Here is a 20,102-nt window from a genome sequence, read left to right on the forward strand (position 1 = left end):
AAATTTATCAGATAAGAATAAATTATGTTTTCTTTCTAATAACACAGTGAGTCCACGGATCATCTTAATTACTGTTGGGAACCAATACCCAAGCTAAAGGACACTGATGATAAGGGAGAGACAAGAGAGTTAACCTAAACAGAAGGCACCACTGCTTGAAGAACTTTTCTCCCAAAAGAAGCCTCTGTTGAAGCAAAAAGTATCAAATTTGTAAAATTTAGAAAGAGTATGCAAAGATGACCAAGTCGCAGCCTTGCAAAGCTGATCTACAGAAGATCCATTTTTGAAAGCCCAAGAAAATGAAACAGCCCTCGTGGAATAATCCATGATGCTCTCAGGAGGCTGCTGACCAGCAATCTCATATGCCAAGCGAATAACACTCCTCAACCAACAAGAAAGAGAAGTAGCCGTAGCTTTCTTACCCTTACGCTTCCCAGAAAAGACAACAAATAAAGAAGAAGACTGGTGAAAATCCTTAGTCACCTGCAAATAATATTTCAATGCACGAACCACATCCAGGTTGTGCAACAAACGCTCCTTATGAGAAGAAGGATTAGGACACAAAGAAGGAACAACAATCTCTTGATTAATATTCTTATCAGAAACAACCTTGGGAAGAAAACCAAGGCAGTACGCAGAACTACCTTATCAGAGTGAAAAATAAGAAAAGGCGATTCATACTGTAAGGCTGAAAGCTCCGAAACTCTTCAAACTGAAGAAATAGCCACTAGAAACAAAACCTTCCAAGATATCATTTTAATATCCAAAGAATGCATAGGTTCAAACGGAGCCTGTTGAAGGACTTTAAGAACCAAATTAAGACTCCAAGGTGGAGTAGTAGACTTAAACACAGGCCTAATTCTAACCAAGGCCTGACAAAAAGAATGAATATCTGGCACATCCGCCAGGTGCTTGTGCAATAAAATAGATAAAGCAGAAATTTGACCCTTTAGGGTACTAGCAGATAAACCTTTCTCCAAACCCTCCTGGAGAAAAGAAAAAAATCCTAGGAATCCTAACTCTACTCCACGAGTAGCCTTTGTTTTCACACCATTACAAATATTTACGCCAAATCTTATAATAAATCTTCCTAGTCACAGGCTTACGAGCCTGAATCACAGTCTCAATGACTGACTCAGAAAAACATAATTTATGTAAGAACTTAGCTGATAAATTCAATTCTTTCGTATTAGCAAGAGTCCATGAGCTAGTGACGTATGGGATATACAATCCTACCAGGAGGGGCAAAGTTTCCCAAACCTCAAAATGCCTATAAATACACCCCTCACCATATCCACAATTCAGTTTTAATGAATAGCCAAGTAGTGGGTGATAAAGAAAGGAGTAAAAAGCATCAACAAAGGAATTTGGAAATAATTGTACTTTATACAAAAAAAATTATAACCACAATAAAAAAGGGTGGGCCTCATGGACTCTTGGCAATATGAAAGAAATTAATTTATCAGGTAAGTTCTTACATAACAGGTGTGCTAGCTGGAGGCGCTGGTTCAGCTTGTATCAGTCGTTGGTATCTTCCTTTCCTTTCCTTCCTCAGTTGTATAAGTCTAGGTGCAAAATAGTGGTGCTGAAATATCAGACAATACACCATACAAAGGTGAATATCTACTCACAGTGTATATTGCAGGTTACCGGCTCCTTCCCAATATGAAAAGACAATATCACAGATTCAGTAAAAAAGTTTGTCTTTATTTGGCTCAACGCAAAAGCGTTTCAACGGTCCCAGCCGTCTTTCTCAAGAGCAATAAAAGTGCTTTACAAACCAAAGCATACCTTTCCGCTGCACAGGCGGCCTTTAAATACATGTCAGTTACGCTACCTGCTTCCCCATTGGAGGAGAGCAGGTTTACACCCGATTCAAAATTTCAATTGTAAATTTAAAATAAACATCTAAAAAAACATAAAAAACAATATTAATTATATTAGAAACTATAAGTTTGTTTTAAAATATAAAATTTCTGTAGATATCATCATTTTTGCCGGTTTTGTAGTTCCCTTTCAAGTTCCCTTTCAGGTCCGGTATGTCAGTGAAGATCACATGTTATAGGTTGTCCAATGAAATTCAGTTTCTGGTATAGTGATGTTTTGTAGTTCCCTTTCAGGTAGTTCTCTATTTTAGGTTCCCATTCAGGTCTGATATGTCAGTGGGTATCACATGTTATCGAATGTCCAATGAAAAACAGTTTCTGATTTTCTCAAAATAAAAAGACATAAGTGTTATTCACAGATACAAAGTTTCTTATATGAATTCTGCTTATCCAAATATTTAGAGGAGGTAGAATAAATTGCCACTTAGAAGTATATTACAAGTTGGAATAGATACTTTTCATAATTAAACATTCATATTATAAATAGACTTCTATATTTATTGAATGTTAGATATTGACTCAGCGACTTGTGTGTTGCATATAATTTCTTGAAATTAAGTGTGAGAATTATATTCTTTTGTACAATATGTGTATATATAAACATTAAGTGTGATGAACTGTCTGTATAAATACATATTTATTTTGCCCCCCCTTTTTTTTTTTTTTTTCTGTGTGTGTCCTTATAATCGTATTCACCTCAACAGGAACAAAAAATGTTACTGATTTATTTAGGCCCCATATTTTCATCTTTTGAATTTATCATTTATTTTGTCCCCCCTTTCCTATGTTAAGAGTTTTTTAGACAAAGGCAGCAATTTTTGTGTCCTTATTTAGACCCCATTGGGCATATGTTCTAAGTGTATGTATCCATTTTAATTCTCTTTGGTCTAGTTGTTTTGCCAGATTACCACCCCTCCAATGAAGTTCAACCTTCTCAATTCCTATCCATAGAAAGGATTCTTTTGTGAAATGTTCACAATTGTTGCAGTGTAGCGGCACTCCGTGGTCATCATGATTCTTTTCTATTTTATTTTGATGTTCCATGATACTTGTTTTTAAAAATCTGGACGTTTGTCCTAAATATTGGATTTTGCAGCCACATTGCAACAAATATATCACATTTTTACTTTTGCAAGTAATGAATTCTTTTATTTCAAATTTTTTTCCCGTAACTGTGGAGTCAAATGTTGTGTGTGTTCTTCTGGTGTAGTTACAACCTTTGCATTTGCCGCAAGTGAAGAAACCTGTCATGTTACTTATTTGTAAAGGTTTTTTGGGGGCTATGCCTTTTATGAGTGAGGGAGCTAATTTTTGTTTCAAATTTTGTCCTTTTCTGAAGATAACTGTGGGCTTAGCTGGAATTATAGGTCCTAGATATTCATCCTCTTTTATAATGTGCCAGTGCTTTTGTATAATTTTTTTGATTGTATGATGTTCTACATTAAATGTGGTCACAAATTTAGGGAAATTATTGTTAAATGAGGTCTCATTTTTGTGTTTGTTTTCTAACAGGGTTGATCTTATTTTATTTCCAACTTAATTTCTTTCTTTTTCTAAAGCTCTATGGTCATATCCCTTTTGTATGAATCTTTCTTTGAGTATTCTTGATTGTTGTTCATAATCATCTATATTGCTGCAGTTCCTGCGTATTCGTAGGAATTGGCTTTTTGGTACTGACTTTAGCCAGTTAGGATGGTGGCAGCTATCATGTCTAATGTAGGTGTTAGTGTCACACTTCTTAAAGTATGTTTTGCTGTGGATTTTTTCATCTATAGTGTAAAGAGTTAAATCTAAAAAATGTATTTCTTTTTTGTCATATTCTACTGATAATGTGACTTGCTGATTATTGTTATTAAGTATTTGTAACTACACCAGAAGAACACACAAAACATTTGACTCCACAGTTACGGGAAAAAATTTTGAAATAAAAGAATTCATTACTTGCAAAAGTAAAAATGTGATATATTTGTTGCAATGTGGCTGCAAAATCCAGTATTTAGGACAAACGTCCAGATTTTTAAAAACAAGAATCATGGAACATCAAAATAAAATAGAAAAGAATCATGATGACCACGGAGTGCCGCTACACTGCAACAATTGTGAACATTTCACAAAAGAATCCTTTCTATGGATAGGAATTGAGAAGGTTGAACTTTATTGGAGGGGTGGTAATCTGGCAAAACAACTAGACCAAAGAGAATTAAAATGGATACATACACTTAGAACATATGCCCAATGGGGTCTAAATAAGGACACAAAAATTGCTGCCTTTGTCTAAAAAACTCTTAACATAGGAAAGGGGGGACAAAATAAATGATAAATTCAAAAGATGAAAATATGGGGCCTAAATAAATCAGTAACATTTTTTGTTCCTGTTGAGGTGAATACGATTATAAGGACACACACAGGAAAAAAAAAAAAAAAAAAAAAAAAGGGGGCAAAATAAATATGTATTTATACAGACAGTTCATGTCATATCATCACACTTAATGTTTATATATACACATATTGTACAAAAGAATATAATTTTCACACTTAATTTCAAGAAATTATATGCAACACACAAGTCGCTGAGTCAATATCTAACATTCAATAAATATAGAAGTCTATTTATAATATGAATGTTTAATTATGAAAAGTATCTATTCCAACTTGTAATATACTTCTAAGTGGCAATTTATTCTACCTCCTCTAAATATTTGGATAAGCAGAATTCATATAAGAAACTTTGTATCTGTGAATAACACTTATGTCTTTTTATTTTGAGAAAATCAGAAACTGTTTTTCATTGGACATTCGATAACATGTGATACCCACTGACATATCAGACCTGAATGGGAACCTAAAATAGAGAACTACCTGAAAGGGAACTACAAAACATCACTATACCAGAAACTGAATTTCATTGGACAACCTATAACATGTGATCTTCACTGACATACCGGACCTGAAAGGGAACTTGAAACAGAAAACTACCTGAAAGGGAACTACAAAACCAGCAAAAATGATGATATCTACAGAAATTTTATATTTTAAAACAAACTTATAGTTTCTAATATAATTAATATTGTTTTTTATGTTTTTTTAGATGTTTATTTTAAATTTACAATTGAAATTTTGAATCGGGTGTAAACCTGCTCTCCTCCAATGGGGAAGCAGGTAGCGTAACTGACATGTATTTAAAGGCCGCCTGTGCAGCGGAAAGGTATGCTTTGGTTTGTAAAGCACTTTTATTGCTCTTGAGAAAGACGGCTGGGACCGTTGAAACGCTTTTGCGTTGAGCCAAATAAAGACAAACTTTTTTACTGAATCTGTGATATTGTCTTTTCATATTGGGAAGGAGCCGGTAACCTGCAATATACACTGTGAGTAGATATTCACCTTTGTATGGTGTATTGTCTGATATTTCAGCACCACTATTTTGCACCTAGACTTATACAACTGAGGAAGGAAAGGAAAGGAAGATACCAACGACTGATACAAGCTGAACCAGCGCCTCCAGCTAGCACACCTGATATATTCACACAGACCTTGGGAGAGACTGTGGGACGGCTGCGGTTCACCAGGAGGGGAAAGTATTAATACATATTATACACCTGTTTGCATGTAAGTTCTTACATAAAACAGAATTTATGTTTACCTGATAAATTACTTTCTCCAACGGTGTGTCCGGTCCACGGCGTCATCCTTACTTGTGGGATATTCTCTTCCCCAACAGGAAATGGCAAAGAGCCCAGCAAAGCTGGTCACATGATCCCTCCTAGGCTCCGCCTACCCCAGTCATTCGACCGACGTAAAGGAGGAATATTTGCATAGGAGAAACCATATGATACCGTGGTGACTGTAGTTAAAGAAAATAAATTATCAGACCTGATTAAAAACCAGGGCGGGCCGTGGACCGGACACATCGTTGGAGAAAGTAATTTATCAGGTAAACATAAATTCTGTTTTCTCCAACATAGGTGTGTCCGGTCCACGGCGTCATCCTTACTTGTGGGAACCAATACCAAAGCTTTAGGACACGGATGAAGGGAGGGAGCAAATCAGGTCACCTAAATGGAAGGCACCACGGCTTGCAAAACCTTTCTCCCAAAAATAGCCTCAGAAGAAGCAAAAGTATCAAACTTGTAAAATTTGGTAAAAGTGTGCAGTGAAGACCAAGTCGCTGCCCTACATATCTGATCAACAGAAGCCTCGTTCTTGAAGGCCCATGTGGAAGCCACAGCCCTAGTGGAATGAGCTGTGATTCTTTCAGGAGGCTGCGGTCCGGCAGTCTCATAAGCCAATCTGATGATGCTTTTAATCCAAAAAGAGAGAGAGGTAGAAGTTGCTTTTTGACCTCTCCTTTTACCAGAATAAACAACAAACAAGGAAGATGTTTGTCTAAAATCCTTTGTAGCATCTAAATAGAATTTTAGAGCGCGAACAACATCCAAATTGTGCAACAAACGTTCCTTCTTTGAAACTGGATTCGGACACAAAGAAGGCACGACTATCTCCTGGTTAATGTTTTTGTTAGAAACAACTTTCGGAAGAAAACCAGGTTTAGTACGTAAAACCACCTTATCTGCATGGAACACCAGATAAGGAGGAGAACACTGCAGAGCAGATAATTCTGAAACTCTTCTAGCAGAAGAAATTGCAACCAAAAACAAAACTTTCCAAGATAATAACTTAATATCAACGGAATGTAAGGGTTCAAACGGAACCCCCTGAAGAACTGAAAGAACTAAGTTGAGACTCCAAGGAGGAGTCAAAGGTTTGTAAACAGGCTTGATTCTAACCAGAGCCTGAACAAAGGCTTGAACATCTGGCACAGCTGCCAGCTTTTTGTGAAGTAACACAGACAAGGCAGAAATCTGTCCCTTCAAGGAACTTGCAGATAATCCTTTCTCCAAGCCTTCTTGAAGAAAGGATAGAATCTTAGGAATTTTTACCTTGTCCCAAGGGAATCCTTTAGATTCACACCAACAGATATATTTTTTCCATATTTTGTGGTAAATTTTTCTAGTTACAGGCTTTCTGGCCTGAACAAGAGTATCAATAACAGAATCTGAGAACCCTCGTTTTGATAAGATCAAGCGTTCAATCTCCAAGCAGTCAGTTGGAGTGAGACCAGATTCGGATGTTCGAACGGACCTTGAACAAGAAGGTCTCGTCTCAAAAGGTAGCTTCCATGGTGGAGCCGATGACATATTCACCAGATCTGCATACCAAGTCCTGCGTGGCCACGCAGGAGCTATCAAGATCACCGATGCCCTCTCCTGATTGATCCTGGCTACCAGCCTGGGGATGAGAGGAAACGGCGGGAATACATAAGCTAGTTTGAATGTCCAAGGTGCTACTAGTGCATCTACTAGAGTCGCCTTGGGATCCCTGGATCTGGACCCGTAGCAAGGAACCTTGAAGTTCTGACGAGAGGCCATCAGATCCATGTCTGGAATGCCCCACAGTTGAGTAATTTGGGCAAAGATTTCCGGATGGAGTTCCCACTCCCCCGGATGTAAAGTCTGACGACTCAGAAAATCCGCTTCCCAATTTTCCACTCCTGGGATGTGGATTGCAGACAAGTGGCAGGAGTGAGTCTCCGCCCATTGAATGATTTTGGTCACTTCTTCCATCGCCAGGGAACTCCTTGTTCCCCCCTGATGGTTGATGTACGCAACAGTCGTCATGTTGTCTGATTGAAACCGTATGAACTTGGCCTTTGCTAGCTGAGGCCAAGCCTTGAGAGCATTGAGTATCGCTCTCAGTTCCAGAATATTTATCGGTAGAAGAGATTCTTCCCGAGACCAAAGACCCTGAGCTTTCAGGGGTCCCCAGACCGCGCCCCAGCCCATCAGACTGGCGTCGGTCGTGACAATGACCCACTCTGGTCTGCGGAAGTTCATCCCTTGTGACAGGTTGTCCAGGGACAGCCACCAACGGAGTGAATCTCTGGTCCTCTGATTTACTTGTATCGTCGGAGACAAGTCTGTATAGTCCCCATTCCACTGACTGAGCATGCACAGTTGTAATGGTCTTAGATGAATGCGCGCAAAAGGAACTATGTCCATTGCCGCTACCATCAAACCTATTACTTCCATGCACTGCGCTATGGAAGGAAGAGGAACGGAATGAAGTATTTGACAAGAGTTTAGAAGTTTTGTTTTTCTGGCCTCTGTCAGAAAAATCCTCATTTCTAAGGAGTCTATTATTGTTCCCAAGAAGGGAACCCTTGTTGACGGAGATAGAGAACTCTTTTCTACGTTCACTTTCCATCCGTGAGATCTGAGAAAGGCCAGGACTATGTCCGTGTGAGCCTTTGCTTGAGGAAGGGACGACGCTTGAATCAGAATGTCGTCCAAGTAAGGTACTACTGCAATGCCCCTTGGTCTTAGCACCGCTAGAAGGGACCCTAGTATCTTTGTGAAAATCCTTGGAGCAGTGGCTAATCCGAAAGGAAGTGCCACGAACTGGTAATGCTTGTCCAGGAATGCGAACCTTAGGAACCGATGATGTTCCTTGTGGATAGGAATATGTAGATACGCATCCTTTAAATCCACCGTGGTCATGAATTGACCTTCCTGGATGGAAGGAAGAATTGTTCGAATGGTTTCCATTTTGAACGATGGAACCTTGAGAAACTTGTTTAGGATCTTGAGATCTAAGATTGGTCTGAACGTTCCCTCTTTTTTGGGAACTACGAACAGATTGGAGTAGAACCCCATCCCTTGTTCTCCTAATGGAACAGGATGAATCACTCCCATTTTTAACAGGTCTTCTACACAATGTAAGAATGCCTGTTTTTTTATGTGGTCTGAAGACAATTGAGACCTGTGGAACCTCCCCCTTGGGGGAAGCCCCTTGAATTCCAGAAGATAACCTTGGGAGACTATTTCTAGTGCCCAAGGATCCAGAACATCTCTTGCCCAAGCCTGAGCGAAGAGAGAGAGTCTGCCCCCCACCAGATCCGGTCCCGGATCGGGGGCTAACATTTCATGCTGTCTTGGTAGCAGTGGCAGGTTTCTTGGCCTGCTTTCCCTTGTTCCAGCCTTGCATTGGTCTCCAGGCTGGCTTGGCTTGAGAAGTATTACCCTCTTGCTTAGAGGACGTAGCACTTGGGGCTGGTCCGTTTCTACGAAAGGGACGAAAATTAGGTTTATTTTTGGCCTTGAAAGACCTATCCTGAGGAAGGGCGTGGCCCTTACCCCCAGTGATATCAGAGATAATCTCTTTCAAGTCAGGGCCAAACAGCGTTTTCCCCTTGAAAGGAATGTTAAGCAATTTGTTCTTGGAAGACGCATCCGCTGACCAAGATTTCAACCAAAGCGCTCTGCGCGCCACAATAGCAAACCCAGAATTTTTCGCCGCTAACCTAGCCAATTGCAAAGTGGCGTCTAGGGTGAAAGAATTAGCCAATTTGAGAGCACGGATTCTGTCCATAATCTCCTCATAAGGAGGAGAATCACTAGTGATCGCATTTTCTAGCTCATCGAACCAGAAACACGCGGCTGTAGTGACAGGGACAATGCATGAAATTGGTTGTAGAAGGTAACCTTGCTGAACAAACATCTTTTTAAGCAAACCTTCTAATTTTTTATCCATAGGATCTTTGAAAGCACAACTATCTTCTATGGGTATAGTGGTGCGTTTGTTTAGAGTAGAAACCGCCCCCTCGACCTTGGGGACTGTCTGCCATAAGTCCTTTCTGGGGTCGACCATAGGAAACAATTTTTTTAAATATGGGGGGAGGGACGAAAGGTATACCGGGCCTTTCCCATTCTTTATTTACAATGTCCGCCACCCGCTTGGGTATAGGAAAAGCTTCTGGGGGCCCCGGGACCTCTAGGAACTTGTCCATTTTACATAGTTTCTCTGGGATGATCAAATTCTCACAATCATCCAGAGTGGATAACACCTCCTTAAGCAGAGCGCGGAGATGTTCCAACTTAAATTTAAATGTAATCACATCAGGTTCAGCTTGTTGAGAAATTTTCCCTGAATCTGAAATTTCTCCCTCAGACAAAACCTCCCTGGCCCCCTCAGACTGGTGTAGGGGCCCTTCAGAAACAATATCATCAGCGTCCTCATGCTCTTCAGTATTATCTAAAACAGAGCAGTCGCGCTTACGCTGATAAGTGGGCATTTTGGCTAAAATGTTTTTGATAGAATTATCCATTACAGCCGTTAATTGTTGCATAGTAAGGAGCATTGGCGCGCTAGATGTACTAGGGGCCTCCTGAGTGGGCAAGACTGGTGTAGACGAAGGAGGGGATGATGCAGTACCATGCTTACTCCCCTCACTTGAGGAATCATCTTGGGCATCATCTTCTCTAAATTTTGTGTCACATAAATCACATCTATTTAAATGAGAAGGAACCTTGGCTTCCCCACATTCAGAACATAGTCTATCTGGCAGTTCAGACATGTTAAACAGGCATAAACTTGATAACAAAGTACAAAAAACGTTTTAAAATAAAACCGTTACTGTCACTTTAAATTTTAAACTGAACACACTTTATTACTGCAATTGCGAAAAAGTATGAAGGAATTGTTCAAAATTCACCAAAATTTCACCACAGTGTCTTAAAGCCTTAAAAGTATTGCACACCAAATTTGGAAGCTTTAACCCTTAAAATAACGGAACCGGAGCCGTTTTTATCTTTAACCCCTTTACAGTCCCTGGTATCTGCTTTGCTGAGACCCAACCAAGCCCAAAGGGGAATACAATACCAAATGACGCCTTCAGAAAGTCTTTTCTATGTATCAGAGCTCCTCACACATGCGACTGCATGTCATGCTTCTCAAAAACAAGTGCGCAATACAGGCGCGAAAATGAGACTCTGCCTATGATTAGGGAAAGCCCCTAGAGAATAAGGTGTCCAAAACAGTGCCTGCCGATATTATTTTACAAAATACCCAGATTAAAATGATTCCTCAAGGCTAAATATGTTTATATATGAATCGATTTAGCCCAGAAAATGTCTACCGTCTTAAAAAGCCCTTGTGAAGCCCTTATTTACTGTCTGTAATAAAAATGGCTTACCGGATCCCATAGGGAAAATGACAGCTTCCAGCATTACATCGTCTTGTTAGAATGTGTCATACCTCAAGCAGCAAAATTCTGCTCACTGTTCCCCCAACTGAAGTTAATTCCTCTCAACAGTCCTGTGTGGAACAGCCATCGATTTTAGTAACGGTTGCTAAAATCATTTTCCTCTTACAAACAGAAATCTTCATCTCTTTTCTGTTTCAGAGTAAATAGTACATACCAGCACTATTTTAAAATAACAAACTCTTGATTGAATAATAAAAACTACAGTTAAACACTAAAAAACTCTAAGCCATCTCCGTGGAGATGTTGCCTGTACAACGGCAAAGAGAATGACTGGGGTAGGCGGAGCCTAGGAGGGATCATGTGACCAGCTTTGCTGGGCTCTTTGCCATTTCCTGTTGGGGAAGAGAATATCCCACAAGTAAGGATGACGCCGTGGACCGGACACACCTATGTTGGAGAAATTATGTTTTCTTTCATGTAATTGGCAAGAGTCCATGAGCTAGTGACGTATGGGATAGCAATATCCAAGATGTGGAACTCCACGCAAGAGTCACTAGAGAGGAAGGGATAAAAATAAACAACAGCCATATCAGGGATGCGCAATTCCTATCGCCCAACGCCCAGGACATGTAGTTTTGTGCGCCGGGCATGTGTTTTTATTTTACATTTAGCCCTGCTGCAGGCAAGCAGACCGCAGCAGGTAAACCTTTTATTTTGTATTTTTTTTCATTGTGGCCAGCAGGAGGTAACGCTCGCTCTCTTATACACTGTAAAACGGCCACGCCGCGTTATAAAAGTACAGAGCGGACGTGAGTGAGCAGGGGACATACTTGTCTAATGTGTAGCAGCTCCCTGTGCGCAACCAGTTCTCCTTGACACTTGTCAGTGAGGTGTACTCTCGCAAGATCCCGGCGGCCGTGTTTGTGTGTGCCGGGTCCGCCCCCTCCCTATACTCCAGAGCTTTGATCGTTAGCGGGAGCCTGCTGATTTCATGCCGTGCCGGCCAGTGCCCCCGAGGAGCAGCGTTCTGTGATACTTCCTCCAAGCCTGACCGATGGCATCTGACAGTGACAGAGGAGTTGTTCTTCGATGCGCCCGAGGATGTCAACCTGTCCTGAATTCCTATCTTTTAAAGCGTTTTTTCTAACTGACGCTGCCAGGCAGCCAGAAAGTGACGAAGACATGGCCCTTTGTGGCATGCTTTAATAGAGCACTTGTCACTTTTTGGCTGCCTGGCAGCGTTGCAGTTAGAAAGACCGCTTTAAAAGATAGGAATTCAGGACAGGTTGACATCCTGGGGCGAATCAAAGAACTCCTCCTCTGTCACTGTCAGACACCGTCGGGCTGGGAGGAAGTCTCACAGGGCTCTGCTCCCCGGGTGCGCTGATACACACCGAGTATAAATCATATTTGACCCTTTATGGGTAGTGAGGATGGTTCACTTAATAAGTAGAAACATAACTGATAAAACCGTATGATCCAGGACTCACAAGTCTAAATTATATTTTGCAGTACGGGAATGGGGCAAATGGCTTAAAATTGTAACTGAAATTAATCATATAACAATATATTTGTGATTGAGCTGGACTTAGTGTTTTCATGAGTGTCTGCTTATTAGCAAAGTCAGAGGTTTTGATTTTTATTGCTTATATTTAATATTTGGTTACTGTAATCCGATCATTTTATATCTGTTATACCTATTTTGACATTCATTCCTCTTCTGAATGACAGTTACATTTTTCACTTAACGCAGCGGGTTAATTAAGAGTTGGATATAAGTATATTAATTTGATAATCAAGCTCTCTAAGGTGTGCAGTCCTTGCTCACTAAGAAGTTTAAGTCTATAAAAAAGGGAGCATCTGCATTGCCTTAAAGGGACATTTAACACCTGATGAAAAATGCTAAAACCTACTTTTTCTTATTAATAAAAATAAAATAATCACTGCTGTCTATTTTATCTGTTCCTCTTACCCCAAACGGTTGACAAAGATTGTTTTGAAGTACAGTGCTGATCCAGTGCTTGATTCTACTATTTAAGCTGCCATATTGTAACGTACCTTACAGGGGCACAGCAGTCACATGACACACAGCGCATATTTTTTGTTGCATATACTTAGAGAATCATATCTGTTTGCAGTGTGTGAGCTGCAGTGTCTGAAGATACTTATTTTTTTGTCACTCACAGTATAAATGTATTAGCTTTCCCCATCTAATACACATATTATGCAGAACAATTGAAATAAAATTATTTATAAGCACTGTTTATGTTTTTAACACCCCCCCACAGTTTTACTCTTCAAACTGCCCACAAGTTTTATGCTCTAAGCAAAAGTCGTTTCCAGTGAACTTCAGGCACTATTGTCGTAAATCATTTGTAAGCTCTTATGACCTCTCCTGCTTATGTACCAGCTAATGTGATCAGTTAGTAATGATCATCTGGTTTTATTTAGCAGTGTGATCTGCTCTTGTCACACCCTCTGCCAAGACACAGTCACTAGAGCAGAACTCTGTGTGTGATCATCAGAGGGTGTGACAGGAGCCATTCACACTGGTAAATAAAACAGACAATCATTACTAACTGATCATATTAGCTGGTGCATAAGCAGGAGAGATCACAAGAAGCAGAAATCTGCTCTGCACGGAGTATATCAGTATATCCAGTGTGTCTGAGAGCCTCCCTCTCACTCTCTCCCTCACGGAGCTTCAGCTTTCAAATGATTTACGACAATAGTGCCTGCCCTGAAGCCGTGCACTGGAAACGGATTTTGCTTAGAGCATAAAACTTGTGGGCAGTTTGAAGAGCAAAACTGTGGGGGGCGTTAAAAACATAAACAGTTCTTATAAAGCATTTTATTTCAATTATACTGCATAATATGTGTGTTAGATAGGGAAAGCTAATACATATTTATGTGTCACTCACAGTATAAATGTATGTTCAGAGATGTGATTCTTTAAGTAATATGCTGTGTGTGTCATGTGACAGCATCATGAGCATGTGGCTGCTGTGCCCCTGAAACGCACGCTACAATATGGCAGCTTAGATAGGAAATTAAGCACTGGATCAACATTGTACTTCAAAGCAATTTCCTTCAACAGTTTGGGGTAAGAGGAACAAATAAAATAGAAAGTGATTATTTTATTTTTACTAATAAGAAAATGTAGGTTTAAGGAATTATTAGAAGACAGGTGTTAAGTGTCCCTTTAAGTAACTAAATGAAGGTCACTTTTTATTATTATTTTTATATATTTCACATTTGATTTATAAAAATAAAAATACACTTACTTCATAGCGAGAGGACTATGGGGTGATTTCCTCATTGCATTCCAGGTACATAATCTTCTCCATATGTGCTTCTGTCAATCATTGCTCCTATGTGTCTGGTATTCAGAAGGGTAATTCACTACTCAATATATGTTCTTTACAGTGAGAATGTAGGTATGTTTACAAGCCCATTGTATATATCTGCATTATAGTGCTTTCATTTACACTACATATTTTTATATTTGTCCTGGTAAATTGCGTTTGTTTTAGTAGGTGATACAGTTTTAGTTTGTCCAGAAGGTTACATGATGTAAAAAGGTTTCCCCTGTAAGATGCTTTTTTAGAAAGAATTACCCAGCATGAATATGTTGGCAGTTGAACAGATAATACAGATAAAACCTTATTTAAATACAGTTTTGATTAAAATATTTTGCAAATCAGGACAAGTAGATTGGGCTCCTGCTTTAGTCCTTTGGACACCGCTGCATATGCTGAAAAATTAATCCACAACCCAAAATATAAGTTATTCTTATGAAGAAAAGAAAAACTTAAAACATCAGCAGAAGAATCAAACTGAAACAGCTGCCTGAAGAACTTTTCTACCAAAAACTGCTTCTGAAGAAGCAAATACATCAAAACAGTAGAATTTAGTAAATGTATGCAAAGAGGACCAAATCGCTGCTTTGCAAATCTGATCAACTGAAGCTTCATTCTTAAACGCCCACGAAGAGGAGACTGATCTAGTAGAATGAGTTGTAATTCTCTGAGGCGGGGCCTGACCCACTCCAAATAAGCTTGAAGAATAAAAAGCTTTAACCAAGAAGCCAAGGAAATAGAGGCCTTCTGACCTTTCCTAGGACCAGAACATATAACAAATAGATTAGAAGTCTTCCTGAAATCTTTAGTAGCTTCAACATAATATTTCCAACCCTTACCACATCCAAAGAATGTAAGGATCTTTCCAAAGAATTCTTAGGATTAGGACACAAGGAAGGGACAACAATTTCTCCACTAATGTTGTTTGAATTCACAACCTTAGGTAAAAACTTAAATGAAGTCCGCAAAACCGCCTTATCCTGATGAAAAATCAGAAAAGGAGACTCACAAGAAAGAGCAGAAATCTCTGAAACTCTTCTAGCAGAAGAGATAGCCAAAAAAAAACAACACTTTCCAAGAAAGTGGTTTAATGTCCAAAGAGTGCATAGGCTCAAATGGAGGAGCCTGTAACGCCCTCAAAACCAAATTAAGACTCCAAGGAGGAGATATTGATTTAATAACAGACTTAATACAAACTAAAGCCTGTACAAAACAGTGAATATCAGGAAGATTAGCAATCTTTCTGGTAAATAAAAACAGAAAGAGCAGAGATTTGTCCCTTCAAGGAACTTGCAGACAACCCCCTATCCAAACCATCATGGAGAAATTGTAAAATTCTAGGAATTCTAAAAGAATGCCAAGAGAATTTATGAGAAGAACACCATGAAATGTAAGTCTTCCAAACTAAATAATAAATTTTCCTAGAGACAGATTTACGAGCTTGTAACATAGTATTAATACTGAGTGAGAGAAACATCTATGACTTAGTACTAAGCGTTCAATTTCCATACCTTCAAATTTAAAGATTTGAGATCCTGATGGAAAAACGGACATTGAAACAGTAGGTCCAGCCTTAACGGAAGTGGCCAAGGTTGGCAACTGGACATCCAAACAAGATCCGCATACCAAAACCTGTGGGGCCATGCTGGAGCCACCAGCAACACAAATGATTGTTCCATAATGATTTTGGAGATCACTCTTGGAAGAAGAACTAGAGGCGGGAAGATATAAGCAGGTTGATAACACCAAGGAAGTGTCAGCGCATCCACTGCTTCCGCCTGAGAATCCCTGGACCTGGACAGGTATCTGGGAAGTTTCTTGTTTAGATGAGAAGCCATCAGATCTATTTCTGGAAGACCCCACATCTGAACAATCTGAGAAAACACATCCGGATGGAGAGACCACTCCCCTGGATGTAAAGTCTAACGGCTGAGATAATCCGCCTCCCAATTGTCTACACCTGGGATATGAAAAGCAGAAATTAGACAGGAGCTGGATTCCGCCCAAACAAGTATCCGAGATACTTCTTTCATAGCTTGGGGACTGTGAGTCCCACCCTGATGATTGACATATGCCACCGTTGTGATATTGTCTGTCTGAAAACAAATGAACGGTTCTCTCTTCAACAGAGGCCAAAACTGAAGAGATCTGAGAATTGCATGGAGTTCTAAAATATTGATTGGTAATCTCGCCTCTTGAGATTTCCAGACCCCTTGTGCTGTCAGAGATCCCCAGACAGCTCCCCAACCTGAAAGACTCACATCTGTTGTGATCACAGTCCAGGTTGGCCGAACAAAAAAGAGGCCCCTTGAACTAAACGCTGGTGATTTAACCACCACGTCAGAGAGTGTCAAACATTGGGATTTAAGGATATTAATTGTGATATCTTTGTATAATCCCGGCACCATTGATTCAGCATACAAAGCTGGAGAGGTCTCATGTGAAAATGAGCAAAAGGAATCGCGTCCGATGCTGCAGTCACGAGGCCTAAAACTTCCATGCACATAGCCACTGAAGGGAATGACAGACTGAAGGTGCCGAAATGCTGCAACCAATTTCAAACGTCTCTTGTCTGTTAGAGACAGAGTCATGGACACTGAATATATCTGGAAACCTAAAAAGGTGACCCTTGTCTGAGGAATCAAGAAACTTTTTGGTAAATTGATCCTCTAGTTGATTTGTGTGAGATTCTGCAGAACGTAAAGACTGAGCTAGTACCAAGATATCCTCCAAATAAGGAAACACCGCAATACCCTGTTCTCTGATTACAGAGAGTAGGGCACCCAGAACCTTTGAAAAGATTCTTGGAGCTGTTGCTAGGCCAAATGGAAGAGCAACAAATTGGTAATGCATGTCTAGAAAAGAGAATCTCAGGAACTGATAATGTTCTGGATGAATCGGAATATGAAGGTAAGCATCCTGCAAGTCTATTGTAGACATATAATGTCCATGCTGAACAAAAGGCAGAATAGTCCTTATAATCAGCATCTTGAAAGTTGGTACTCTTACATAACGATTCAAAATTTTCAGATCCAGAACTGGTCTGAATGAATTTTCTTTCTTTGGGACAATGAATAGATTTGAATAAAACCCCAGACCTTGTTCCTGAAAAGGAACCGGCATGATTACCCCTGAAAAGCTTTTACTGGGATGCGTGAGAGAAAAAAATCTTCTCACAGGAGGTCGTACTCTGAATCCTATTCGGTACCCCTGAGAGACAATGCTCTGAATCCATTGATTTTGGACAGAATTTGCCCAAACCTCCTTGAAAAACCTTAACCTGCCCCCTACCAGCTGAGCTGGAATGAGGGCCGCACCTTCATGCGGACTTAGGGGCTGAATTTGGTTTCTTAAAAGGCTTGGATTTATTCCAATTTGAGGAAGGCTTCCAATTGGAAACAGATTCCTTGGGGGGAAGGATTAGGTTTTTGTTCCTTATTTTGACGAAAAGGAACGAAAACGATTAGAAGCCTTAGATTTACCCTTAGGTTTTTTTATCCTGAGGCAAAAAAACTCCCTTCCCCCCAGTAACAGTTTAAATAATAGAATCCAACTGAGAACCAAATAAATTACCTTGGAAAGAAAGAGATAGTAATCTAGACTTAGATGTCATATCAGCATTCCAAGATTTAAGCCACAAAGCTCTTCTAGCTAAAATAGCTAAAGACACGGATCTAACATCAATTTTGTTTAAAAATTATTTTTATTGAGGAAAAAGAAAACAGAATTTATGTTTACCTGATAAATTACTTTCTCCAACGGTGTGTCCGGTCCACGGCGTCATCCTTACTTGTGGGATATTCTCTTCCCCAACAGGAAATGGCAAAGAGCCCAGCAAAGCTGGTCACATGATCCCTCCTAGGCTCCGCCTTCCCCAGTCATTCGACCGACGTAAAGGAGGAATATTTGCATAGGAGAAACCATATGATACCGTGGTGACTGTAGTTAAAGAAAATAAATTATCAGACCTGATTAAAAAACCAGGGCGGGCCGTGGACCGGACACACCGTTGGAGAAAGTAATTTATCAGGTAAACATAAATTCTGTTTTCTCCAACATAGGTGTGTCCGGTCCACGGCGTCATCCTTACTTGTGGGAACCAATACCAAAGCTTTAGGACACGGATGAAGGGAGGGAGCAAATCAGGTCACCTAGATGGAAGGCACCACGGCTTGCAAAACCTTTCTCCCAAAAATAGCCTCAGAAGAAGCAAAAGTATCAAACTTGTAAAATTTAGTAAAAGTGTGCAGTGAAGACCAAGTCGCTGCCTTACATATCTGATCAACAGAAGCCTCGTTCTTGAAGGCCCATGTGGAAGCCACAGCCCTAGTGGAATGAGCTGTGATTCTGTCAGGAGGCTGCCGTCCGGCAGTCTCGTAAGCCAATCTGATGATGCTTTTAATCCAAAAAGAGAGAGAGGTAGAAGTTGCTTTTTGACCTCTCCTTTTACCAGAGTAAACAACAAACAAGGAAGGTGTTTGTCTAAAATCCTTTGTAGCATCTAAATAGAATTTTAGAGCACGAACAACATCCAAATTGTGCAACAAACGTTCCTTCTTTGAAACTGGATTCGGACACAAAGAAGGCACGACTATCTCCTGGTTAATGTTTTTGTTAGAAACAACTTTCGGAAGAAAACCAGGTTTAGTACGTAAAACCACCTTATCTGCATGGAACACCAGATAAGGAGGAGAACACTGCAGAGCAGATAATTCTGAAACTCTTCTAGCAGAAGAGATATCAACGGAATGTAAGGGTTCAAACGGAACCCCCTGAAGAACTGAAAGAACTAAATTGAGACTCCAAGGAGGAGTCAAAGGTTTGTAAACAGGCTTGATTCTAACCAGAGCCTGAACAAAGGCTTGAACATCTGGCACAGCTGCCAGCTTTTTGTGAAGTAACACAGACAAGGCAGAAATCTGTCCCTTCAAGGAACTTGCAGATAATCCTTTCTCCAAACCTTCTTGAAGAAAGGATAGATTCTTAGGAATTTTTACCTTGTCCCAAGGGAATCCTTTAGATTCACACCAACAGATATATTTTTTCCATATTTTGTGGTAAATTTTTCTAGTTACAGGCTTTCTGGCCTGAACAAGAGTATCAATGACAGAATCTGAGAATCCTCGCTTTGATAAGATCAAGCGTTCAATCTCCAAGCAGTCAGTTGGAGTGAGACCAGATTCGGATGTTCGAACGGACCTTGAACAAGAAGGTCTCGTCTCAAAAGGTAGCTTCCATGGTGGAGCCGATGACATATTCACCAGGTCTGCATACCAAGTCCTGCGTGGCCACGCAGGAGCTATCAAGATCACCGATGCCCTCTCCTGATTGATCCTGGCTACCAGCCTGGGGATGAGAGGAAACGGCGGGAATACATAAGCTAGTTTGAAGGTCCAAGGTGCTACTAGTGCATCTACTAGAGTCGCCTTGGGATCCCTGGATCTGGACCCGTAGCAAGGAACCTTGAAGTTCTGACGAGAGGCCATCAGATCCATGTCTGGAATGCCCCACAGTTGAGTAATTTGGGCAAAGATTTCCGGATGGAGTTCCCACTCCCCCGGATGAAATGTCTGACGACAATCCGCTTCCCAATTTTCCACTCCTGGGATGTGGATTGCAGACAAGTGGCAGGAGTGAGTCTCCGCCCATTGAATGATTTTGGTCACTTCTTCCATCGCCAGGGAACTCCTTGTTCCCCCCTGATGGTTGATGTACGCAACAGTTGTCATGTTGTCTGATTGAAACCGTATGAACTTGGCCTTTGCTAGCTGAGGCCAAGCCTTGAGAGCATTGAATATCGCTCTCAGTTCCAGAATA

General features: G+C 40.3%; 1 protein-coding gene across 1 annotated transcript in view; it reads right to left on the minus strand.

Moving 5' to 3' along the window:
* POLR3B (RNA polymerase III subunit B) overlaps positions 1-20,102 on the minus strand; it is a 791,018-nt gene that overhangs the window by 240,772 nt on the left and 530,144 nt on the right. The gene's annotated exons all lie outside the window — the stretch shown is intronic.

The sequence above is a fragment of the Bombina bombina genome, chromosome 6 (genome assembly GCF_027579735.1).
Source record: "Bombina bombina isolate aBomBom1 chromosome 6, aBomBom1.pri, whole genome shotgun sequence".
Classification (NCBI taxonomy): Eukaryota; Metazoa; Chordata; class Amphibia; order Anura; family Bombinatoridae; genus Bombina; species Bombina bombina.